Here is a 12,543-nt window from a genome sequence, read left to right as displayed (position 1 = left end):
GCCTACACACGCGTAGCATAAAGATAAGTTCCTCCTAAATTTTTATTTATACGCTGCTGCGAAATTTTCTAGCGAAGTCACAGACCCGAGTACATACGTTTGAGACCAGAGACGTACTCAGGAGAGAACATGGGGGGGGGGAAATCGTGCCTTCCCCAACACCATCAAAAATAGTTTTTTAATAGTTTTAAAAAATTTAAATTGTAAAAAATTTGAATATCTAAATTATCTTTATCGTTGATTTTAGTACTTGAATAAATGCAAGCTTCGTCAAAGAAATGGAATGGATTTCTGTGGAAATTTCTTGAGAAACGGCATCAAATTGACGAAAAATGCGTCGTTATATCCGAGTTCGTTGCGTTTTCATCGACGTTATAAGCAAAGTTCATTAACATTATTCTTCATAGATCTGGGCCCTCCGGATATTGATGTAGTAGCCGAGATCATTATAGCCGCGTTTGACTGTATTGAGTAGAATCATGAAAAGATAGCGTTAGATATACTAATCGATATCGAAAGCTAAAAGATAAAATCAGACAATGATTAACATGCTATAGGTCAGGTGGTAAAAAAAACCAAAGGAGGTCCAAGCAATCGGAAATCGACATCAGACGCCAAGAAACCGATATTGTACCACAAAAGGATACAAGCAAACAAGTGAAAAGAACATCCAGATAAACTGATATCTGCACGATTTAATAGAAATAAATAAATTGAAATATTGATTATACAGAGTGGGGGGGGGGAAGTACTATCGACCACCAAACAGTTAGACATGTGATTCCTTGTGAAAAACTAATACAGAAAATAGGAAAAATGTTTTCAGATTTTCGTTGAACCAATGCTTATGGATTTATAACGCTTTTAAAAATTCATTACGTCCAAATCCCGCCAAATTCACCGAACGTACACCAAACGTGTAGCTTGGTGTTTTTGAAGCTGGTAAAAATGCTACAAACTCTGAGAAAAATAAACAAGGCTAAAGATGTGTGGAAACCAGTTCCTTTTCCTTGCAACTTCATTCTGAATATTTGACTTGGCAGTGAAGAAGAGAAAATCACCGTTTTTTGGCAAAAAAAATGTTTGATTTTGGTAAAACATATTTTCAAATATCATTTGGCTAACACTTTACAAATAAGATGATGAATTTGCTAACATAGTGGCCGAAAGTAACGCGTAATAACAAGGCTATAACATCACTCTGCATGAAGAGAAAAAGCTCCAATCGTGAGAAAAAGACGATCGAACTTATAACGGGATTGAATATTTCCGTAACTGACCATTACAAAACTGGCACGTCATAAAACTTCGAAACGTTATAGTAACACCCGAGTCGTCCGATATTCGTACAATCTTAAAACGGAAAAGACTTTCTTATGTATTAGTTTTTTAACAAGGAATCACGAGTGCAATTATTGTGCGATCGATAGCATCTACCCTGTGTAATTTAATTCGTTTATCACAAGGACAGCGCTGCAGTGCAAAATAAAAAAAAAAACAAATTCATTAAATTTCTGCTCCATCCGGAATTAAAGCTCGTCTGAGTGAAATCAGAATAAAGCGGAGTAAGAAATCGGAGCATTAAGAAGCTTATGCTTAGAATGTTATTAATTTATTATTAATCTTTAATAGAAAACTATTTTGTATTTCTCATCACTTATCTTCCGATTATAACTCGAGATATTCTTCATTTATTTCTCCCCTTCTTCAAAGAAAGGTATTCAAAATATTTGTATAACTCTTATACCTTGAAGAAATGTAATTACTATAAATTCTTAAATTATTTAAAAAATTCTGTTTCGTATTAAAAGCATTTTTTAACATGATCTGCGATAGTCACTTGGTAATAAAAATAATACTAATTTAAAGCTTTTTTCAGAACTTTTTTTCTATCAAATTATTTCTGAGATGATTTTGCTTTTAAAATGAATTATTGCGAGATGAAAATTGTGAGAAAAATTCATTATTAATATGGATACATTCCATAGAATTTTCATTTGAGAACATAAACTTTTTTTTAATACTAATATAATAACGACATCTTTTTCATGCGAATTCAGAATATTTTTTCACAGAGAAATTTTTCATTTCTCGAGAGGATCGATGAGGATTTCTAAAAGCTTAGATAAATCAAATTGATAGCAATAGCAAGCAACACATATTTACTCTTGTAGATCAAAGAAATATTTATGAGTAAGTCTTAATAACATTCATTAATTTTTTTCGTCTCTGTCTGTAATTCAGTTAATTGCAGTTTATGATAGTGATTACCTTTTAAAAACACTCTATAGTTATCATATACCATTTGGATATATATATATCTTTTTTTCATATATCATAATACATTTGTTTGTTTTCTAAAATGAGAGGAAGGAAAACGAAACTGGTTCGGTTGTTGTCCATTATTTTTTCTCTGAGTTCTTATAGATTTTTTTTCTCTCCATCTATTGAAGTCATCCATTTTATTCAGCTCCAGGCTACAATTTCCAGTTTTCTTTGACATTTCTTGAATTGGAGAGGGATGAGGTAACAGGAAAATGAACGTTGGAGAAGATATCAAATATATTTCTTGTTACTTTTATATAGAAGTTTTTCCCGTTGTTGCGTGTTGGGAGAGTGTGTTTTTATTTTATTTATTTTTATTTTCCTTTCTTTGCTGTTGTCATCTATTTTTCAGATAATCAAAGTAGAAATGTATAATTACTTTAAATTATGTATGATCTGAATGCATTTGTTGTAATGAAGCGGACATTAATTGCCTTTAAAAACAGTGTATGCTTTAAAATTCCTGTTGTTAGACTGTTCATCATTTTTAATTATCGTCTTTAGAATGACCTGAAAAGAAGAATTGCAATCAGTCTGGCTGACGTCTATGCAATAATTTCAGTATGATGAAAGCCTTGAAGATGTGATATTAATCACAGTTCTACCGATGAAATATATAGTTATTCATTTATAATTCCAAACACCTGCACGAATCATTATTGGTGATTGTTTATTCAAAAGTAAATTTTCTTCTTAAAAAAGTTTTGTTTTTTGAAATTAATTGAAAAAAAAAAAATTCTTGAAAAAAATACGCCGCTTGTATTAGAATCACAGACAATGTTATCATTCCAGAATTGTTATCACTTTCGCTGAGTACGGAACGGACCAATATTATAACAAGTGAAAAAATAAAGTTATCAGGACCTCGGTTCTTTTTTCGTCGGACGTTTATTCTTCTTGAATATTTTGAAGCTAAGGTTGAACCAGATTCATTTTTTCCTACAAGAAAGTGAGAGAGAGTTATATATATAGTATATATATCAACCTGAAAAACTTTGTAGGAGGTCAGAAGGTGTCCTCTCTCTCTTATTGACATCAATTTCCATTCTCAGTTCATAATGTACAGTAATAATTGTTCTGTAACACATGCTATAACCCACGTACGTGTAGCGAGTCTTTTGCATTTTTTTTTCCTATAATTGAAACCATGTATAATTTAAAAAGCCAATTTTTTCAGTTCTTAGTCAGTCAACTGACCACTCACAGTTCTTCTGCCGAAACCCTTTCACAAGGGATCTATGGGGCGTATATATGTCACGGTAAAAGCCCGAAGAGTGGTAAAAAACCTAGGTTTTACCGTAAACGCTCGTAAGCATTTACATTTCGGACTTTTACCAAGCAATTCGGTAAATGCTGACATTCACCAACTTTCATGAAAATTAGTAAGAATGCAAATTTTCTAATTTTCATAAATTTAAAAGCTTGTCATTTATTAATCAGAGCGATCCCGATGCTAAATAAAATTATAATTAATTAGCTAATTAGTCATTCAAATTCGTGGAAATTAGTAAAAATGCGAATTTTCCGATTTTCATTAAATTTGAAAACTTGAAATTTATTAATCACAATGATCCCGGTGCTAATTGAAATCCTAATTAACTAATTAGTGATTCAAATTCGTGAAAATTAGTAAAATTGAGATTTCTCTAATTTTTATAAATTTGAAAACTTGTCATTTATTAATCACAACGATTCAGATGCTAATCGAAATCATAATTAACTAATTAGTCATTCAAGTTCATGAATTTTTCTTATTTACCGCATGCTATCGAGTGCACAGGTCAAGGATATTATAGTGACAATTGGCAATAAACTGTAATTAAAACTCATTTCGGGCTTTTTCATCTCGGCAATTACCAAAACCAATCGGCAAAAGTCAGTTTTCCTCAACAGTTATGGAGTGCGAGAAAACACATTTGTATAAATTTGAAAACTTTAATCATTCTATTAATCATCATGAACTTTATGATGATTCATGAATTACCTAAAATTATGAATTCTTTTACAAATTTTGCAAAAAAAACATGTTGTTATACAGTTGTGATATCAATCGTAATAACTGCAATTTACACGTTCTGAAAACGTTACTTGAATATTAATTTTTTTGAATATGATTCGCGATAGTCACTCAGTAATACGTTTTTTTTCAGAAGTGTTTTATCAAATTATTTCTGAGATTTTGCTTATAAAATGAATTATTACGAGATGAAAATTGAGAATTTGTGTATTATTCTAAAGAATTTTTTTTTGATTACATACATTTTTTAATGCTACTAGGAAATATGATGACTCGTAATAAATAACTTCATCTTATATGCGAATTGGAAATGGTTTTTTTTTTGCCGAGAGGTTTTCCATTTCCAGAGAAAATCTGATGATTTCTGAAAGCTTAGATAAATCAAATTGATAGGAAGTAACACACCATATTTATTCTCATATTTCAAAGAAATATTTATGAGTAAGTCTGAATTACACATATTAATTTTGTCTTGTCTCTGTGTATGATTCAGTTAAGGGGTGTCACGACTTCTGAAGTCGAATTTTCAAAAATGACGTTAAAAAATATTTCATTCGATTGCAAATAACATACTAAAAATTTCGTGGCAATCGGTTAATTTGTCCTTTCGATATAAAAGAAAGAAGTAACGAATTATAGAGTAAATGTATACAAGGAAACGTGAATCTTGAACGTGATTTTCTGAGGTTGCAGTTTTTAAGTTCATGCTTGAGATTTAAAAAAAGAATAACTGCTCCAAAAATTCTGAAATTTTGCAGAAATGTTCACTCAACATGTTGATGTAAAATGAACCTCGAACTTGAATATCAGACGATTCGTTAGAATTATATAGTGAATTTTTAAAGTTTGGAAAAACATGTAAATTTCAAACATCTAAATTCAACAGTTTTTTAAAAATACTTCCCACTATTCAATTGCTAAATTGGAGGTCCAGTTTACTAGCACATGTCAAATACACATTTCTGCAAAATTTCACAATTTTTGTTGTATAATTTTTTTTATTTATTTTACGGATGAACTTAGAAACTGCAATCTGAGAAAACCGCGTTCAAAATGCTTTATTCTTGTGTACATTTGCAATTAATGAATGAATGCCAGAACTTTGCCACTGATTTATCCCGTTGAAGAGATCTCTTTCAGCCCAGCTTCATGGCAGAGTCAAGAACACTTTATTTTGAGTCAAAAAAAAAACAAACATACACAATTTTTACATATTTTCCCCCCGGACAATTGGGTACTGTCGGGATTAACAAATTCTGTGGTGATTACAAACGATATAGGGTTGGGAGTTGGAGAAAAGTTCCGGAGTTTCGTTAAAAAAGTATGAATGTACATATATTAGAGTGAAGGTACATTTTAGGAGCAATTAGAGGGGGTTTGTGCCATTACCTTATACTTGTCATGTTACACTCGTGTGCAAAATTAAGAGAATTTGCTCATTCTGTGTGCACATTCTGTTCGGTTCATTATTTTCACAAAAATTACTGAACCGAAGGTATTAATAATTCCACCGAAGAAGTATGCAAATATTCAGTGTCGAAACAGTTTCAGGACACTGGATACATACCGGGAAGACCTGGGCGAGGTCGTCGAAAAGCCACGACGACCAATGGGGATCCTGATTTGGCACTTTCAGCGCAGCGCCACAGGACTGCTACAGCATCACAGCTCTCACGTGAGCTGCATGCTGCCACTGGAACTCGAGTTTCACTGTTTACTGTTGCCCGAAGGCTTCATGAGAGAGGGCTGTATGCCAAAAGGCCCGCTGTTTGCGTCCCGTTGACTGCAGCGTACAAGAGAGCGCGCTCAGCATTGTGCAGACAACATCAACTTTGGACCAGACTTCAGTGGAGCACCGTGATCTTCATAGATGAGTCAAGATTCAGCCTGGACACTGATTGTCGTCGACGTACAATCATCTAGAGAGAGCCTGGTACCCGATACCATCCCTCCCACATGAGGGAAATGGACTACTATGGTGGTGGAGGTGTCATGGTCTGGTCACGCGTCATGTTGGACAGCCGCACAGCCCTCCATGAGTTTGGCAGAAGGTCCGTGACTGCTAGGAGGTATAGAGAGGAGATCTTAGAGTCCTATGTTCGACTTTTCAGGGGAGCAGTTGGTCCTCGGTTCCTGTTCATGAACGACAACGCTCGTCCACATCGGGCTCACCTGGTCAACGATTATCTGGAAAGTGAGGATATTCGGCGTATGAATTCCCCAACCAGATCTCCTGATCGAAACCCTATAGAACACGTTTTGTACGCTCTTGGGAGGGCAATTGTATCTCGCCATCCCCCTCCGAAAACCATCTTGGAACTGAAAACTGCGTTGCTGCAGGAGTGGGACCGATTGCCACAGGGACTCCTCAACTGCCTCGTGTCCGGTATGCCGTCGCGCTGTGCGACTTGTCTGACTGTGAGAGGGGGACCATACCCCATATTAGACTCATTTACGGCTCAATCTCGCAACGTGGACTTAGGACATTCCTGCAATGATGAGCTTTACTGACTATCATGCGTGCGCACTATGACTTTTGTATGGTACATCTCTTTCTCTGTTAAAACTGTGTGAATTCGTACCAAACTTCATTAAAATCTGTCCACTAGTTTTTCAGAAATTCGACATAAGGTGCTAACTCTTTTAATTTTGCACACTGGTGTACATATATAGGATACAACAAACAAACAACGCGAAAATCTTATTGTACAATACAAAATATCCGGTTCACGGAACCTTTGCCCCCGATATTTCGCCTCCGACATTTCGTCCCCGACATCTCGCCCCTGGCACGTTTCGTCCCCAGTACATTTGGCCCCCGGAAATTTCGCCCCTGACATCTCACCCCGGTACATTTAGCCCCCGGAAATTTCGCCCCGGACATTTCACACCGGGAATTTCGCCCTGACCTTTCGCCTGCCCTGACCATATCAGTGACCCAGTGAGTGACCGTATGAGTGACTCAGTATGTAATCAAGTAAATCAGAAATTTATCTCTGATATTTCGCTAGCCCTTATCGTACGCGTGACTGTATGAGTGAACATATGAATGATGGTACAAGTGACCAAGTGAGTGACCACATGAGTGATCAAGTGAGTTGGACATTTACTCGTGACATTTTGCTTCCCCTGATCGCATGAGTGACCAAGTGAATGAATACATGAGTGATCGAGTGAATTGAAAATTTATCCCCGGACATTTCACCTGCCCTGACCATATGAGTGACCCAGTGAGTGATCATATGAGTTACTCAAGTGAATCGGAAATTGACCCCCTGTCATTTTGCCTACCTTGACCGTAGACCGTACGCGTGACCGTATGAGTGAATATATGAATGATAGTGTGAGTGACCACACCGGTGTGAGCCGTAAATTTGGGCAAAATATTTTATGCTTAAACTGAAAATTCCAAATTCTTAGAATCCATTAAAGTGTGAGTCACTTGGTCACTCAGTGCTACGTAACCACCTATAAAAAGGGAGGGGATGAGGAGGATCATCTTTGCAGACACTCCACCCTCGCACTTTGCCAATCACTCAATCGCTCACTATGTCAATCACTCAATCGCTCACTTTGTCAATCACTCAGTCGCTCACTGGGTCAATCATACGGTCATTCACTTTATCAATCTTTCGGTCACTCATGCAGTCACTCACTTGGTCACACATTCTCTTATGCCTTCCATCACTCAGTAACTCCCTTGGTCACTCACACGGTCAGTCCCTTGATCACTCACACGGTCAGACCCTTGATCACTCACACGGTCAGTCCCTTGATCACTCACTTGAACACTCGTACCGTCACTCACCTGGTCACATATACAGTCACTCACTTGGTCAGTCATGCAGTTAACCACTCGGTCACTCATGCGGTCAGTCACTCGGTCACTCATACGGTTAATCACTCAGTCTCTCCCTTGATCACTCATATGCTCAATCACTCAGTCACTCGCAAATTTATTCAAGCATTCACTCTGTCTTTCATTCCGTCAGCCACTTGGTCACTCATACGCTCAATCATTCACTAGGAAACTTACAAAAGTATTTAATTAGCCACTCACTTGGTCACTCATTCGGTCAGTCACTTATTCACTCAAACGTTCCATCGCTCAATTCCTCCATTTGTCACTGACACGGTCAATCCCACTATCACTCACTTGATCACTCATACAGTTAATCACTTGGTCGTTCATGCGGTCATTCACTTGGTCACTCATACGTCCATTCGGTCAGTCACTCGGTCACTCATACGGTTAATTACTCAGTCTCTCCTTTGGTCACTCATATGCTCAATCACTCAGTCACTCACTTGGAAACTTACACAAGATTTAATCGGTCACTCACTCTTGGTCACTCATTCACTCAAACGTTTCATCACTCAGTGACTCCCTTTATCACTAACACGGTCAATCCCTCGATCACTCACTTGATCACTCATACAGTTAATCACTTAGTCACTCATGCAGTCATTCACTTGGTCGCTCATGCAGTATTCACTTGATCACTCATACGTCCATTCGGTCAGTTACTCAGTCAGTCCTACGGTTAATTACTCAGTCTCTCCTTTGGTCACTCATATGCTCAATCACTCAGTCACTCATATGCTCAATCACTCAGTCACTCATATGCTCAATCACTCAGTCACTCATATGCTCAATCACTCAGTCACTCACTTGGAAAATTACATAAAATTTAATCGGTCACTCACTCTTGGTCACTCATTCACTCAAACGTTTCATCGCTCGGTAACTCCCTTGGTCACTCGCACGGTCAATCCCTCGATCACTCACTTGATCGCTCATACAGTTAATCACTTGATCGCTCATACAGTTAATCACTTGGTCGCTCATGAGGTCATTCATTTGGTCACTCATACGGCCATTCGGTCAGTCACGTGGTCACTCATGCGGTCATTCACTCATAAAGTCAATTGCACACTAGTTGATACGGTCACTCACGTGGTGAGTCATTCTACAACTCGATTAGTCATTTGTACGGTCACTAACGCACTCCTACAGTCCATTTCACACTCACTTGGTCACTCATACGGTCACTCGATCACTCACACGGTCACTCACGCAGTCAATCACTCATACGTTCAGGGCAAGTGAAATGTCAGGTGTGAATTTTTCGGGGCCAAACGCGCCAGGGGCGAAATTTCCGGGGATCAAATGTAACGGGGACGAAACGTTCCAGGGGCAAGATGTCGGGGGCGAAAGTTCCGGATCCCAAAATATTCATTGGAGCGAGCCATCTTGTTGGTGAGCAAATGGGTTTAATAACTTGCAGACCAGTATGAGTTTTATTGGGTTGAGTTCGCTCTCTCTCGTTCCGGTATAACAATACTGTATATAATAAAGGAAAGAGAAATACACATATAGGCCTACATACATATATATATAACTGCCAGGCCGAGTCGTCTCGCTCTAAACCTATTGTACATTTACACTAAAATTCATTACTTCTTTCTTCTATTTTGAAAGAATAAATTAACCAATTTATACGAAGGGTTCTGTACAGGGTGGGCAAAAAGTCCGTAGAAACTTTTAAAATTCACAAAAACAGGAAAAATAACCGAAATAAAAAACCGTTTGCAGGGTTAGCATAGCTAAGACACAGGAATTTTTTCAAGACGGGAAAAAATAACAAAAAGGAGCCGATAGGTGGAGCTGACGTACACAAGTCGAATACAAGGTACGCAAATGACGAACAGAATGCCTGCAAATCGTGTATTACAGCAGTATGTGATCCACATAGCCACCACCGCACGGGATAATACATCGCAGGCGAGTCACAAATCCAGCAACGGCAGAGTGAAGCAGGTCCACGTACACGGTTTACAACGGTGAACTGATTGTGGATTAGGAGCGCAAGTTCTTATAACCGCCTCATTTGCATATTTCCACCGAAGTCGCTCGTACCAGCGCCACCTATCGACTGTTTATTTCCGGTTTCTATGAATTTCCAAAGTTTCTGCGGAATCTTTGCCCACCCTGTATTATATTTGCGAACGAATGAAATATTTTTTGCAGTTATTTTTGAAAATTCGACTTCAGGGGGTCGTGACACCCCTTAATTGCGGTTTTTGAAAGTAATTATTTTTTAAAAAACACTTTTTGGTATTATATACCATTTACATTTATTGTATTCTGAGACGAAACAAAAAGGAACTATAGAGTTCAGTTATCTTCCATTATTTTTCCAGTTTTTGTAGATTTTGTTTTTCGCCATCTATTAAAGTCATCCATTTCATTCAGCTCCAGGCTACAATTTCCAGTTTTCTTTGACATTTCTTGAATTGCAGAGGGATGAGGTAACAGGAAAATGAACGTTGGAGAAGATATCAAATATATTTCTTGTTATTTTTACACAAGTTTTGCCCATTGTTGCGTGTTGGGAGAGTGTTTATTTTATTTATTTTTATTCACTTCTTTGCTGTCGTCATCTATTTTTCAGATAATCAAAGTAGAAAATGTATAATTACTATAAATTATGCATGATCTGAATGTATTTGTTGAAATGAAGTGAAAAATAATTGCCTTTAAAAAAGAATGTATGTTTTAAACTCCTGCAGTTAGACTGTTCATCATTTTTTAAGGATCCTTCAATTATTTTAAAATGAACTGAAAAAAATTGCAATCAGTTTGATTAAGGGGCATTTAATAATCTCAGTATTATGAAAGCCCTGAAAATATAATATTAATTACAATTTTTTTGTCTTTTCAGGATAGTACAATAGACCTCTGGTCGCAGTGCTAGGTTCTATAAAACCACCCACCCATAAGTCTAAGTCTCGAAACACTGTGCCGAAATTCAATAGTAAGAAGGATTTTCGCGCTATTTTTGAAATATGGTAATATTTCTGGTAATAAATAGATGTTACTCATGCAATTTGTACTTGTTTTATAGACACATATTATATTTTTTTTCGAAACCTTACTCTGACAAAAACATCAAAAAAAATTTTTTTTTCGAAATACGTATTGTTTAAATTCAATCCGGAGGCAGAAGATAACCCATTCTTAAAAAAATTAATATGTGAGCCCTTTTATCATTTCACACCCTTTTCGTGCTGTGCCGGATAAAAATTTAAAAATAAAATGTTTACATAGAACGGTGACCCACCCCAATGCGCACGCATAGGGTCTTCCTACATATCTCCCCCCTCTCTGCCCCCCTCATACCTACAACGTGACGAATTGTCACTTGTAGAAAGTACCGTAATTAGTCGAAACCCTAACTGAAGCTTACCTAGAAAAAAAATTCAAAAATACCGAAAAAATCAAAAAATCGATATCAATCCAGAGGCAGTTACACTATTCAGAATGTAAAAAAAAAAAATCACAAGTTTTATTTTGAGACCATTTAGCACCTTTTTATCGCTGTGCCCCTTAAGAAATGCGAATTTTAATTTTTTTTGACCCACCCTAATATACACGTCTGAAACGCATTGCTAGGGAACCACAATAACCTAAGTTAACATTCCGAAAGTGATTATTGAGGCCCATAAACCATTGTTGCCCGACAGTTTTTGCCCTACTCTGACAAACGTTTAAAATAACGTTCAATCCGGGCCTTGTTTTGTATATATGCATATACGGGGTGATTATAAAAAAACTATCCCGACATATGGGCCCCTAACTATCATACCATTCACAGAAACTGAATGAAATTTTGGCATAAGGTATTTTGAGGTATGCGCTCAAGAATGATATGGAAAACAACAGCGTCACTCTAACAGTTACGGTTACAGTGAGAAAATTTCGAAAATATCAAAAGCCAACACCAAGTTTTTTGTATTGGAATGCGATCTCCATACTGAAAAACACTAAATAGCGTTGGAATGGCACCTGTAGCACGAAAATCCCCGGAGCTAGGCAAGTAAAAAGGACTTTGCCGTGCACCAGAGCATTAATGTTCGTTTCATTCGACTGAGATCCCAGCCTGATTAGTCCTCCACAAGGTCATGTGGAAAATTTTTGAAACACAATAAAATGCTTTATTTTATGCTGCTTCTCTGTCCTTATTGGTTGTCCTCACTTTTAGCCTATCTACCGCCGGTCATTTTCATGCTATAGTTGCCGTTCGAACGCTATTTAGGGTTTTCCACAATGGAGATCACATTCCAATACAAAAAACTTGGTGTTGCCATTTGATATTTTCGAAATTTTCTCACTGTAACCGTAACTGTTAGAGTGAAAC

Source organism: Pholcus phalangioides, unplaced genomic scaffold, assembly GCF_987345545.1.
Source record: "Pholcus phalangioides strain wild (caught in Gottingen) unplaced genomic scaffold, Ppha-v1.0 ptg000003l_1, whole genome shotgun sequence".
Taxonomy (NCBI): Eukaryota; Metazoa; Arthropoda; class Arachnida; order Araneae; family Pholcidae; genus Pholcus; species Pholcus phalangioides.
This window is presented reverse-complemented; position numbering follows the sequence as displayed.